Genomic DNA, 14498 nt, shown 5'->3' on the forward strand with positions numbered 1-14498 from the left:
ATTTATTTATTTATTTATTTATTTATTTATTTATTTATTTATTTATTTTTTACTTTTTTAAATGTAGGTATTTACCACTATCTACTTCCCAGGTAGTAATACTTCTGCTGTAGTCCATCATTTTTCATGTTGTGCTTTTGTTTTTGTTTGTCTCAATATTTTTTTTTAATTTTCCTTTTCATTTCTTTTTTGATTCATCAGTTAGTCAGGATTATGTTGTTTGATTTTCATATATTTGTGAATTTTGCAGTTTTTCTTCTGCTTTGACTCTACTTTCAGTCCATGCAATCAGAAAAAGATACTTGGTAGCATTTCAATCCTCTTAAATTTGTTTACTTGTTTTGACATATGTTGAAAATATTCTGAATATTATATACTTGAAAACAATGTGAATTCTGTTGCCATTGGATGAATTGTTTTGTATGTGTCTTTTGGCTCCATTCATTCTATAGTGTTGTTGCAGTCTTGTGCTTCCTTATTTATCTTCTGTCTAGTTGTTCTATTATTGAAAAGGTATTTAAATCTCCTTACTAGTATTGTATTGCTGTCTGTTTCTACCCTCAATTCTGTCAATTTTTGTTTCATATATTTGGGTTCTTATATGTTTATAACTGTTATATCTTTTTAATAAGTTGACCCTCTTATTATTATATAATGCTCCTCTATGTCTTCTGTCAATGTTTTTGACTTAAAGATTATTTCGTCTATTATAAGTGTGGCCAGTCCTGCTTTCTTTATTTACCATTTGCATGGACCCTTTTATACCATCCCTCACATTTGGCCTATGTGGTGTTATTTATATATATATATATATTTATTTCAAAGATTTTATTTATTTATTTATTTATTTATTTATTTATTTATTTATTTATTTATGAGAGAGAGAGAGAGAGAGAGGCAGAGACACAGGCAGAGAGAAGAGCGGGCTCCATGCATGGAGCCCTACTTGGTACTCAATCCCGGGTCTCCAGGATTAGGTTCTGGGCTGAAGATAGTGCTAAATCGCTGAGCCACCCGGGCTGCCCGTGTGTTTTTAAATCTAAAGTGCGTCTCTTGGGGCATCTGGGTGGCTCCGGTGGTTTAGTGTCTTACTCTTGATTTCAGCTCAAGTCATGATCTCAGGGTCCTGGAATCAAGCCCCATGTTGAGCTCCAGACTTGGCAGGGAGGCTGCTTCTCTCTCTCTCTCTCTCTCTCTCTCCCCTTACCTCCCTCCCTGCTCTCTTTCTCTCTCTTTCTAAAATAAATAAATCTTTAAAAAAATATACCTCTTGTAGGCCATGTACAGTTGATTCTTGGTTTTATTATTTTTTAAAAATCTATTTAGTCACTCTATGTCTTTTAATTGGGGAATTTAATCCATTTACATTTATTAAATTAATTATTAATGGTGGAGAACTTACTATTAATTATTAATGGTGGAGGACTTACTATTATTCTATGGTTTTCTGTCTTGTAGCTTTTTTGTCCTTCTTTCCTTGCTCTTTTTCTTGATGTCTTCTTTTGTGTTTCACTGATTTCTTTCTTGTAGTAACATGCTTTGATTCCTTTCTTATTTTGTGTATCTCCTAAAGATATTTTCTTTGTGGTTACCCTGGGGCTTACATAAAGCATTTTATATTTATAATAATATATATTCAGCTGATAATAACTTAAATTCAATGACATACAAAAACTCTATTCTTTTATTCTCTCCTTGTACTTTATATTATTGATGCCACAAATTGTATCTTTTTCTATTGTGTATCCATTAAAATATTTTATAGTTATATTTTTTATATAATTTTGTCTTTTTTAACTCTATGCTCTATGCCAGAGTTAGAAGTGATTTATTCCCCATCATTACAGTACTATTCCATATTTGTTTCTATATATATCTTTACCAGCAAAGTTTATACTTTCATTATTTTCATGTTCCTATCTAATCTCTTTTCATTTCAATTTGAAGACTCCCTTTAGCATTTCTTGAAAGGCAGATCTACTGGTGATGACTCCCTGAGCTTTTGTTTTTCTGGGAAAGTCCATTTCTCCTTCAGTTTTGAAGGGCAATTTGCTAGATATAGTATTTTTTGTGCATAGGTTTAGCGCTATGAATATATCATCCCACTCCCTTTGTCCTGAATTGTTTCTATTGAAAAGTCTACTTATAGTCTTTTTACTTTAAGATTTATTGATTGATTGAGTGAGTGAGTGAGTGAATGTGTGTGTGCAGGGGGGGTCAGAGGAGGAGTAAAGGGTAGAGGGAGAAGGAAAAAAACTCGAGCAGACTCCGTGCTGAGCATGGAACCTGGTGTGGGGCTTCATCTCATGACCCTGGGGTCAGCCCTGAGCAAAACCAAGAGTCCAACACTTAACTGACTGGGCCACTCAGGTGCCCCTGTCTGCTTATCATCTTATGGAAACTCCTTTATAAATGACAAGTTGCATTTTTCTTGCTCCTTTCAAATCTCTCTCTTTGTTTTGACTTTTAACAATTTGATTGCAGTGTGTTTCAAAGTAGTCTTCTCGGAATTCATCTTATTTGCAATCCATTGGCCTTGGATCTGGATGTTCATTTCTTTAACCAAGGTTTAGGAAGGTTTTATGGTCATTATTTCTGCAAATAAGATTTCTTCCCTGGGCAGCCAAGGTGCCTCAGCAGTTTAGTGCCATCTTCGGCCCAGAGCATGATCCTGGGGTTCCGGGATCAAGTTCCAGGTTAGGCTCCCTGCATGGAACCTGCTTATCTCTCTCTCTGTGTCTCTGCCTCTCTCTCTCTGTTTCTCATGAATGAATAAATAAAATATTTAAAAATAAATAAATAAAAGGTGGGTTTAAAAAAAAGATTTCTTCCCCTTTCTCTTCTCTTTCTAGGACTCCTATAATTTGTATATTGCTCTGGCTAGTGGTGTCCCGTAAGTCTCTTAGACTGTCTTAACTTTTATTCATTCTTTCACCTTTTTGCTCCTCTGACTAGATAATTTAAAATACTATTTTTTTTAGTTCACTGGTTCTTTCTTCTGCTTGATCAAGTATGTTGCTGAACCCCTCTATCAAATTTTTCAATTCAATTATTGTATTATCACTTCTAAAATTTCCTTGATGTTTTCTCTCTGTTAATATTCCAGGTTTGTTCATGTATTGTTTTGCTAAGCTCATTTAACATCTTTATGACAATTATTTTTAATTCTTTGTCATATAAGTCCTGTATCTCTGTTTCTTTAGGTTCGGTTTCTGGAGATATATTTAATTCTTTTGTCTAGGCCATGTTTTACTGTTCCTTTGTATGCCTTATTGCTTTGTATTAGGATCAATCACCTCTTCCAGTCTCTGCACATTGTCTTAGAACAGGGAAAGATCTCTACCAATCCACCTAGCTAGGGATTTTGAGGCCTTCTCAAAGCCTTTTTATGGATATGTCCTCTTTGGGCTTGTGTGTGTAAATTCCCAATTAGAGACATTTTATAAACTTCTTTTTCTTGGAGTTTGTGAATCCTCAGTCCCTCTGTTACCTGCTTGTAGGACTGTAGGTTCCTGGATCTGCTATAGGTTGCCCTTTTTTTGTTTTGTTTTGTTTTGTTTTGTTTTGTTATGTTTTGTTTTGTTTTGTTCTTAGCAGTTCCCAGATGTCAACACTCTGAGTTGGAAAAATAGAAACCGGTCCCTCAGATGGTACCCCTAAAAGCCAGAATATTGGAAAAACACTCCCCTCTTCCCTTTTTCTCCTGAGAGTAAAGCAGCTGAACTGTATTTTCCTCTGTGTGCTGTATACTATGTGCTCTTTGGAGCATTAGTAAGCCACTTATTGGTCCCTAGGCATTTATACCAGTTCAGTGCTCTGAGACATGTGAGAGAGAAACCAGTTCTTTGGGCAGCACTCCCACTGCAAGCTGGAATATTGGTTGAATGCTTCAGCTCTTTTCTTTCCCAGGAGAATCCAGGAGATGGGTGGTTTTCTCCCACTCGTCCCACACTGAGCCTTGGATTAAGACTATGGCAAGGAAGTATGTACTATTTAAACTGTCACTTTTTTCTCTGTAGCCCCTGTCCAGGCACCCTTTTCTGTGAGCACTTAGATTCAGTCAAAGCACATACTAGTCCCTTAGCTATCCCCCCTGAAAACTAAATTTAAATTTAAGTTAAATTTAGCTGTCCCAGAGAAACAGAACCGAAAGAAGATGTGTGTGTGTGTGTGTGGGGGGGGGGGGGGGGGGGCGAGATGTGGGTATGTGTATGGTATACATCAATTTATTATAGACAATTGGCTGATATAATTATGGAGGCTCGCAAGTCCAAAATTTGCAGGTTAAGGATAGCTGAGGCTGCAGTTCCATTCTGAAGGCACATGCTATAGAATTCTCTCTTGTTCAGGAAAGGACACTTTTTGTTTGTTTGTTTCTTTTTTGGTTCTATTCCAGCCTTCCAACTACCCACACACATTATGGAGGCCAATCTGCTTTAACCAAAGTCCACTAATTTAAGTGTTAATTTCATCCAAAAACACCCCCCACAGAAATGTTCAGAATCATGGTTGACCAAATATCTGGGCACTCCATGGCCTAGCCAATTTGACACGTAAAATTAACCATTACAGTGCCCAAGCAAGCTCCAGGATAATTTTCTTCCCTGGGTTCACATATAGAAAACAAATCAAATGTGAAATAAATTACTGATTTTGCAAAAGATGTCCTACTCTATATTATTCTTCTGGGGGATTACCAAGAATAAGAAATCCTAAACAGAGAGAACTTATGAGTGAAGTATGCCTGATGAAAAAGTCACAGTGCTTAGAAGATCCCCAAAGAGCTATAATTTCCTGTAACTTACATCCTCAGAAGTAAAATAAAAAGAAGCTATGTCAGCAGGAAAACTAGATAATTTATACCAGTGACAAAAATTCCTTTATCCTAAGTTTTGTGATAGCTCACCGTAGAGATATCTCTTGTCTAGGTAATAGCTGAACTTAGCTCTACAATTCATTTTACAAAGTATTGTAAAAATGTTTTGGGCTAAATAATTTTAATATTTTCAGTGAAAAGTTATTATAAAGACAAAATTATCTGCATAATCACTCAATTCTTCCATTTCACTTTGCTAATATATTTCTCCATATTTCACCAAAGTAAATTTAACTAAAAACAAAGAAAAGCAAAAAAAAATTCTTTTTACACATTTTAAAAAGATTATTGTTCAGGTAGAAAAGAACTGTAAGAATTCTCTAGTGACATGTTTTCCTCCTCTATTTCATTTAAGCAGGATGAATACTTGAGAACAGCACAGAACAGTGTTTTTATCATTCAAAATGCATTACTCTTTTAGTGTATATTTTGTCCTTTCATTTTATTTCTGTTTATAAAATTCACAATTTTACATGAACAATGATGGCTGTTCCTTGGTCCTGTCACTAAAATATGAAAATCCAGGGCTGTCTGGGTTCTATTTAGTACATAAATAACTTTGCAAATATGGCTTTTAAAGTTTTTAATTGACTAGAGTCATAAAAATAAACCTGGCACCAGAGACTCTTTTTCAAAAATTTGATCTTGAACACTAAAAACACCTCATCCAATGAGGCTTTCAAGATAATTCCTTTTATATTTGTCCTTCCCCTAAAAGAGTTCCTGTACTGTAGATTATAGGACCACTGTAGTCCCTAAGGCAAATCTCTGATCTATCAATGTCTGCCCTTAAAAACCTCAGGACATACAAATCAACTTCCATGTCATCATTATAGCATTAGTCCTTGACTTCTCCTTTTCCAGCCCGCTGTTTTGTTTTGTTTTTAAATATGTGCTTAGCCTTTTGGGTAGAGCACGGGAAATCTTTGGTCTTTTTGAGATAACTTTGTATTTGGATTTTATCACGACGTTTTTGAAATCTAAAGAGCAAGACATACTTATAGGACTTTTCAGATGAAGTTAACAATTTAGTTTTATCACAGTAGATCCATCTTTTCACTAAACATAAATCCACTAGTAACTCAAATAAACATATGACAAATAGAATAATATCTTGCCTAATGATTACACGAAGAAGAAATATGGAGATAAATGTTAACCGGTGAGTCTACTCTAAGGGGAAGAGAGGGTCCCTGAGGGATGCAAGAACTACCCTTTAGCATCACTATTGCACCTGAACTGCAGCTAATATCCCAAATTGTTGTTTTGTGTTCTGCATTCTCCAATGAAGGAATCAAAATTCACTAGTTGTTTTGTGTTTGGATATTGAGCTTCAGAAAAACAGTCCAGAGAGTTAATGTTATAATACATGTGACCTTTAGATTTGAAATAAAGAATGCCAAATTGGCTATAAAATAAAAGTACCATGGATCAAAATTGGCCAATGTGCCAGCCTGGAAAATTAAGAAGTGAAAGAGGTTTTGAATCTTCTCTAATTGAGATAACAGACTTCTTTGGATGTTATTAATGGATTGGAATAAGGTTGTTTTGTTTTGTTCTGTTTTGTTTTTAATTCCTTGACTAGGAAACTATGCATCAGTTTGACCACTATGGTAATGAGGATTATGCTAGCCAATTTTATTGTAACAAACTGTATTTTCTCAGTGGTTTAATATACAAAGGTTTATTTCTCATTCATGAAAAGTGTGATGCACGTTGAGATGCTATCCTTCATCTGAGAATTTCACCATTCAGAGCACATGGCCTCCAAGGGTGCTGTGGCTGAGGAAGAAAGAAAGAGATGGAGCCTTTATAGGTAGGCCCAGTAGAGGCATCTATGACATATAGCTCTACGCTCCCAGTTAACTACAAGGGAGGCTGGCAAATGTAAGGACTAATTTGGTCTATTATATGGACTCTTTGTAAGGACTAAATGTCTTGGTACAGTCACAGACTAGAATTAGACGGTAAGATAATGTTGTGCTTGCTGATAGAGGGCCAAGTGAACACTTTCTAAAATGTGGTGCTTTGTTTATAGGGGTACAGTGTTTTCTTGTTTACTGATATTTGTTCCTCAACCAGTTACATGGTCTGAGTTAATCCTAAGACTAGCTATGACTTACTGAGAACGTACTAAATTGCAGGTACCATTCTATGCACTATACCTTTATTATCTTATTTAACCCTTCTCTCTGCCTATACGGTAGGTGTAGCAGGAAATGTTAACTGACTTGTCCAAAGTTACACATTGAATAAGTAGGAGAGCCACTTTTGAATCCAGAAGGTCTTGCTCCAGAGCTAGGTCCTCTCCTTTTTGTTTTTTTAAGGTGAAGGGCAATAATAAAACCACGGAAAAGGCAAATCAGCCCAGATCAGCAGGTTAATTCTTGCTAAAAGCATGCACTTCTGCAATTAACAGCCTTTCCTGGAAACAGTAACAAATCAGTGGAAAAGTTTGTGTGGGTGGTGACCAGATAAGGAACAGAGAATATTAAAAGTGTTTCTACCATTAACTTCCATCTCTCCAAACAAGAGTGTGGATTCAGTAAGGAATACAAAAATAATTGTTTAAAATTAGAACATGCTGTTTCCTTCCATATTTTACCTCTATGCGTTGTACCTTAAATGTCTATTAATGTCACCAGGAATAGAAAATTCAGCATTGAAAATTGCATCTTGGCATTTTCTTGAAGTTATTCTTGAATAGAACAAACTGAAAAATGAAGTTATAAACCTCTCTCCTTTGTCTTCTGCATTTCACTTATTAGTTTTTCCTTCCTTCCTTCCTTCCTTCCTTCCTTCCTTCCTTCCTTCCTTCCTTCCTTCCTTCCTTCCTTCCTTCCTTCCTTCTTTCCTTCTCTTTCACTCTCTCCATTTCTGCAAACACTCTGTTTACTAGCTGCTTGGCAAATTTTAATCTATTTTAATTGTCCAGTCTTGGTTACACATAGTTTCTAGCTTTTTAAGTCGAATGTTCTATGCTTTTTTTAAACCGGTAAGTTTTGTATGAGTTTCTGTAATTATACTTCTTTCTTCAAAGGTAATAGAAAATGTAATTAAGAGTACTATTATCTGTTAAGGATTTCTTTTAAAAGCAATGGAGTTCTATCATTGTATTACTTTGACTTAAACACTTTCTAAAACAAAATGTTTTATCTCAACACATTATAAGAAACTCTAAGTAGAATAATAGTAAATACAGCTTTTCTATGAAAATGAGAATTTCTGCTTTTCTGTGGACCATTTAAGTCTGTGCTTTGATTTGAGCCATGTTTCACTTGCATCGCTTTGTCCAATCTATAATGTTTACATTTATTCTTTAGTATCTTACTACATCATGTTTAAATGTAAACAATTGAGATTTGTTTCCCTCTGTTGGAATTCCTAAATAACAGTTCTACATATTACAACTTTAAAGATGTGTCATGGCAGCTGCAAATAACTTTTAAAAAGAAACTTTGTGCAGCAAACTATCATATTTCATCTACACTCTGGCAAATGGTGCTTGCTTTTTGGCCCCAATTCAGCCTTCATTTTGCAAACCAACTTCCTGCAGCATGAGAATATACATTTTCCTGGGCCAAATATTCCAAAGTGGACACCAATTTGAGACTCTTAGCATTTTCTAGTTTTCCAGCTTTTGGACATATGAGCATTGAAAATGCCAGATTTCTGCTATTCATGCCAAACATTTAGGCTTTGGAGGCTGAAAAGTCAAGAGTCTCAATTTTAGCGTATAATGCCAGAAGCAAGCTGTCCTTTTGAAACAATTACTTGCTGGCAGTGGATCAGCACACGGTACCACCTTTCCAGGCAATTTCTATATCATCTGCTCAACACCCCCAGAATAGTCAGTTACTTCTAGCTCTGGGAGGGAAATTGGATAATATGAAGAGGGAGGTGGGGAGGCTGAAGAACATAGGCAGTATGGAGAGTTGATTAAAGGGGAGCTAACTTTTTTATTTTCAATTTTTTTCTGTTTTTTAATTTTTTATTTTTCAGTTTATGTGTATTTTCCCTTCTCCATCTCTAGAGGGTGGGGAAGTGGGAAGTACTTACTCCTCTTTTCTACCATCCTTCTTATTGTAAATGCTTTCAAAACATAACAGTGTTGTGGAATAGAGAGTGACAGAAGGCTTTGGGGGACAGTTTCAGGGTAATCAGAAAGAGTCTCTCTGAGGGATTGACATTTGAAGTGAAACCTGGATGACAAAAATGAAGATGTCGTGAAAAGTTATGGGGGAGAAACATTCTAGCAGCAGGAATAGCTCATTCAAAGGCCTTAAATGACTTAGTTTGGTATGTTTATGCAACAGAAAGGCCAGTGTGGTAGAGATTATTTGGCTCCCCCAGGAGGCAATTCCTTTCTCCCCTACCTCTTACCAATACCGGGGATTGAAAGTTAGATAAGAGCTTTCCCGATATCTCTTGTTGCCAGTGTTGCTTATTAACCTACTTGGAAGCAATGAGACTTACAGAGAAGTCTGTTTCTGAGTAATGAGACGTAAGGGAAATTTTTGGGAAAGCTTTTACTTTCCTAATAAAAAGAGATGCAGCTTCTCTCCTTTCCACCTTCTTCCTGACTAGAATGCAGGTGTGAAGAACAGCATGGCAGCAACCACATGAGTCCAGAAGCAGAAGGGCTAAAATCCAACATGCTAGGGATGGTAGGAGATAAACGTAAAATTAGCCTGGGTCCTTGATTACATTGACTTTTGGGCCAATTCTGAGGTCACCTGTTTCTGGGCTTTTGGGTAAGTTAATTGTAAACGTCCTGTGGTTTAAGCTATTGTTTCTCAGATACTCTACTGCTTGCAGCTAAAAGCACTCCTAACCATTTCTAACAATAGAGCTAGTGTAGAGTAATGAGGGAACATGAGGCCAGAGAAATAGGAAGGGGCCATGCCAGATCATGTAGGGATTTGTAAATCATTGTGAGGGATTTGGATTTTATTCTGATAGGGAGCTTTTAAGCAGAAAAATCTTGTTATCAGAATTATGTTTTTAAGAAAATAATTGGTCTATGAAGAACAGACCATAGGGAGACAAAAGAAAATCAGGGAAGCATGTTGTGAAGCTCTCAAGGTGGTCTAGAGAAAAGATGTAAGTGGATTGATATGATAATGGAAATGGGAAGAATTTACATTCAGTAACTATATATAGGTAGACATGACTGGGTCTCTCTGGCATCACATATGAGAAGTGAAGGAAGGAGAGTGATCAAGGACTAAATTTTTTACCTGAGAAATTTGGAACACAGTGGTGCCCGTCTCTGAGATGGAGGAAAGGGGAAAGGAACAGGGAGTTTTTGAGGGAGAGAGAGGGAGTGGCAAGGGGAATAGAGTTATGTTTGACATATTAACTTTTATAAAGATTTTATTTATTTGAAAGAGAGAAGTAGCAAGAGAGAACAAGAGCTTGGAGGAGAGGGAGAAGCAGGCTCTTCATGAGTCGGGAGCCAGACATAGGGCTCGATCTCAGGACTCTGGAGTCAAGACCTGAGCCAAAGGCAGATGCTCAATGGACTGAGCCCAGGTGCCCCTGACATATTAACTTTGAGATACTTAGTGACGTAAGAGAAGAGATGGAGTTTAGGAGAGTGGCTGTGGGTAGCTATATAAACTTGGGAATTTGTGATTCCCTTATTAAAAACAGAAAATCAGAATAAAGTATTTCTAAATGTTTTTATGATGACTATACATTTCAATAAATTCCTCAGTAATACTCAAAAAAGAAATGTGGTTTAAATTTTCCCAGGATCTTCCTAACTTTTTATTCTTAGCAAGATTTTGGTAATTGCATTATGATATTGGCAGAAGGGGTGGGTTCCTTTTGGGGTGCTATCCATTTATCTGTTACTCTTGCCTTTAAGTTCTTAAGTAGAATCATCTGATATGATTTTTAGTTGATATAGATATTTAATCAGCCACTCAAATCCTCTTGTTTTCATTTTTTCTATTATTTCTTTAATCTTTCTGTGATTTGATATTTTGGGACATTCCGAAACATTCTCCAATATAGTAAAACCGTTTGAAGTTACTCATTTTCTACAATGAACTTCAAATCATATACTTCTTTGTTTGAAGATAAAAACTGACAGGATTTATCCTTAACTCTGGATTAGAAAATGTATAATTTTATCTATTACCTGGAAGAAAATCTTCTCCTCTATAATTAATATTATAGTAGTATTCCATTATGGAGCGCTATTGAAAATAAGGATTGGAAATATCTACAGTTATAATCAATTCCAATTTATTTATTTTGAAGAGCAGAAGATTTAGGTGGGGACAGGGGAGGTTACTTGTCCACAATCACACACTTAGTTAGGGTCTCCCTTTGTCTTGTCCAGCATCCATTATATTTTGCAGATTGTCTTGGAAAAATTTGCATTTTATTTAAAAGTTAAAATGGAATTGTTTCCTAGATGTCAAAATACAAGACTTTATTTTCTATATTGTTCCTCATTATTTATAATGTTTATATTTTAGAAGAATAACTATGAAAGAAAAGAGCCCAGTGATTGAAGAGTGAGCACAAGGAGCCTGGACACTTGTTGGGAGACTGTACTGTAATCTGGTGCCATGTTTAGACTGCAGCAGTGGAGATGTAGACAAAAATAAAGGGAAAAAATTAGTAGGCAGTTAATGCACTGATCTATCTTTCCATCACAGCCTGTAGCACAGAAGCGAGCACAAAACAGTGTCTCGATAATTCATGTTAAATAGAAAAGCAAATCAGTTGTGGACAAAAAGGGAAAATGAACTTACAAGGATTCCTAGGCTTCTGCCTCTGATCACTAAGTGGGTTTTGTAAACTAAGAGGAGAAATTCAGGGGTACTCTATGTTTCAGGGGGAAGAAGCACATTAGGTTTGGGGATATTATTGGGTTTCAAATGCTCATAAGACATTCCAGTGGAGATGTCCAGTTGGAAGTTGGAGACATGGCATTTGTAATAGATTCGGGAGTAATAAAGGTATTTGTTGATAAGTTAGTCCATGGGAAGAGACAATATGTAGAATGAGAAGGAAAGTAAGACAAATGGTATACCAGGTATATGTCGATGTCACACTTTTTCAGTGGCTGTTCCCTTTGCCTTTGCCAGAAAGAATGGTCTTTCTCTAGATAGCCCATGATCACACCCTCACCACCTTCAGCAATTGTGCAAACGTCATCTTTTCTTTGAGATCTTCCATGACAACCCTATTTATACCCTGTCCCCTCCCAGGGCTTTCCACTATTCTGCTTTATTATTCACCATAGTATTTAGAACCATCAAATATATTATATATTTTAATAATTTTTTTTGTTTTGCTTATCTGTTTATCTCTGTTAGAAGTTATGTTTCATGACAGCAGGATTTTGTTTCTTCCTGCTTTGCTTATTTCTATAAACCCTGTGTATATGACAATGTTAGGCACGCAGGCAGGGTTCAATGTACATTTATTGTGTTAATTAAGAGCCTGGAAAATACCAAACAGTGAAGGAGTATTCAGATTAGGCAAAGGTCAGAGCAGAAACTGAGAAGGTATGATGAGAAAAAAATAGACGGAGCATAAAAACACAGAACATATCCCTTATCCACAGGAGATATGTTCCAAGACCCCAGCAGGTACCTGAAACCTCACATAGTACTGAGCCCTATGTATACTATATTTGTTTCTATACATGCCTAACTATAATAAAATTTAATTTATAAATTAAGTATAGTAAGAGATTAATAACAATAATAAAATAGAATAATAATAATAACAATAATAAAATAGAAAGCTATGTGGTCTCTCTCTTTTTCTCAAAAGATCTTATTGTACTGTACTTAGTCTTCTTCCTGTGATGATGTTAGATGATAAAATGGCTATGTGATGAGATAAAATGAGGAAAATGACATAGGCATTGTGACATAAGATTAGACTACTATTGATCTTTTGATGGTAAGTTGGGAGGAGGATCCTCTACTTCCAAACTGGTTGACCACAGGTAACTGACCATGGAAAGCAAAGCTACAGATTTGGTGTAGGGGAGGGCTCTGTATTAGGAAAGGTAAGAACTGGAATTTTAACTGGATAAAAGCAATACAAAATTTAATTTGAATGGGAAAAAAAGTCCCCAGGCATCATGCATTTAGACTTCTTATGCATATAAGAATTTCTTTAGAAATCTAGTTCTCACAATGAAGCAGGAAGTAAGGAAAAGCTACAAGAGCATCTGTTCTCATGAGATTTTCAGAGTTGAATCACAAACTAGAGGAAGTTTGGATAGTTCGGATAAAGTTCAGATACTTATCTGAACTTTGGGGGTGGTTGTTTAAACCAAACTGAATACAATATACTACAGTTCATCTTCTAAAGACTAAAAACATATTTGAGAACACTGGCCATAATGGTCTTCCCACCAAATGTTTAGTTACTAACCTTTCGTGCTTTCATGTAAGCTGTACGTAATAAAGTTGAAATGGGGAATATACATATATATATGCCTATATTTTTTTCTGCTATAATTATATTTGTTAGAGGCAAAACTAAATAAACTATGCTAATCTATGTTTGTCTGGTGTTTAATAAACCAACATATTCATGTACTTCTTGGTTTATGGTGATATTCCAGTGAAATTGGAAAATAAGATCAAAGGCATTAAGGCAGCACTGAGAATAACTTTAAATCTCTCCCAGGTACAGATCAATGAGTGTTTTGATTATAATACAAAACAATAGTTCATTGATTTTTATGTAGTTAAGAGACCTTTGTTTTTGATCTACACAAAAACCAAGGCCAAAAAATGTAGTATAAATTATACATTGGGTTGTATTTCAGTTTGATGCAGAACAGAATAATTCTCTTCCATTTGTATAATGTTTTGCTGAATTTGCTCTATACTTTATTTTTATTTATTTATTTATTTTTTTGTAGAATTTGCTCTATACTTTAAAGCAATCAACAGATAATGCACACTCTGGGAAGCAACCCAATGGGAAGTGGGCTTAAATACATGGTATAAATCAGAATTGGGTGATTTTAACTGCATTTTTGGCGTGGCTAACAGTTTAAACCAGTTTTCAAATATCTAGACTCAGTAAAATTCAAACTACATATTGTACAGCTTAATTTTCTCCTGCTTTAAAATTGATGCTCATTTAATAGGATATCAAATCTGTAAAGCCTTATGCTTTTATGGCTAACTTATCATTAAGTCATAAAAAAAACCCAAAAAACCATGCGATGTCCAGAAAGTCAACAAGTCCTATTGTCTTAAAAAGCAGCATTTATAAGGAACACCCAGAACAGAAACCTGAAGCTTTAAATTTATGAAATAGTCAAATTTAAATAGATTACTAGGGTTTTAGGCTCCAAGAAACACCCTCTTCTACGTTGAATTCAATTACATTATAAAAGGAAGGAACCTCTGGCAGCAATCCAAATTGAAAAGGTTGCTCTCTTTTCTTCTTGAGTCTCTAGGATGCTTTTTATCTTGGATCTCAAAAGCCTGGCATCCCAGAAAATTTTGTTACAGACAAATTAAGCAATTAGGATTACAGGCAATGGTATTATTCTGTTCTAACGGAAAAGAAGAGCCTTTAGTACAGTTTAGCTTGTTCCTGAGAGGTCAGGGAAGGGCTAATTCTC

General features: G+C 35.6%; 2 long non-coding RNA genes across 10 annotated transcripts in view; one reads left to right on the forward strand and one right to left on the reverse strand.

Annotated features, from left to right (window-relative positions):
• The window catches only part of LOC144307046 (uncharacterized), a 199417-nt gene that overhangs the window by 99188 nt on the left and 85731 nt on the right, over nt 1-14498 (forward strand). The gene's annotated exons all lie outside the window — the stretch shown is intronic.
• Nucleotides 1-14498, reverse strand: part of LOC144307049 (uncharacterized) — a 70264-nt gene that overhangs the window by 39741 nt on the left and 16025 nt on the right. The window lies entirely within an intron of this gene.

This window comes from Canis aureus, chromosome 38 (assembly GCF_053574225.1).
Source record: "Canis aureus isolate CA01 chromosome 38, VMU_Caureus_v.1.0, whole genome shotgun sequence".
Lineage (NCBI taxonomy): Eukaryota > Metazoa > Chordata > Mammalia > Carnivora > Canidae > Canis > Canis aureus.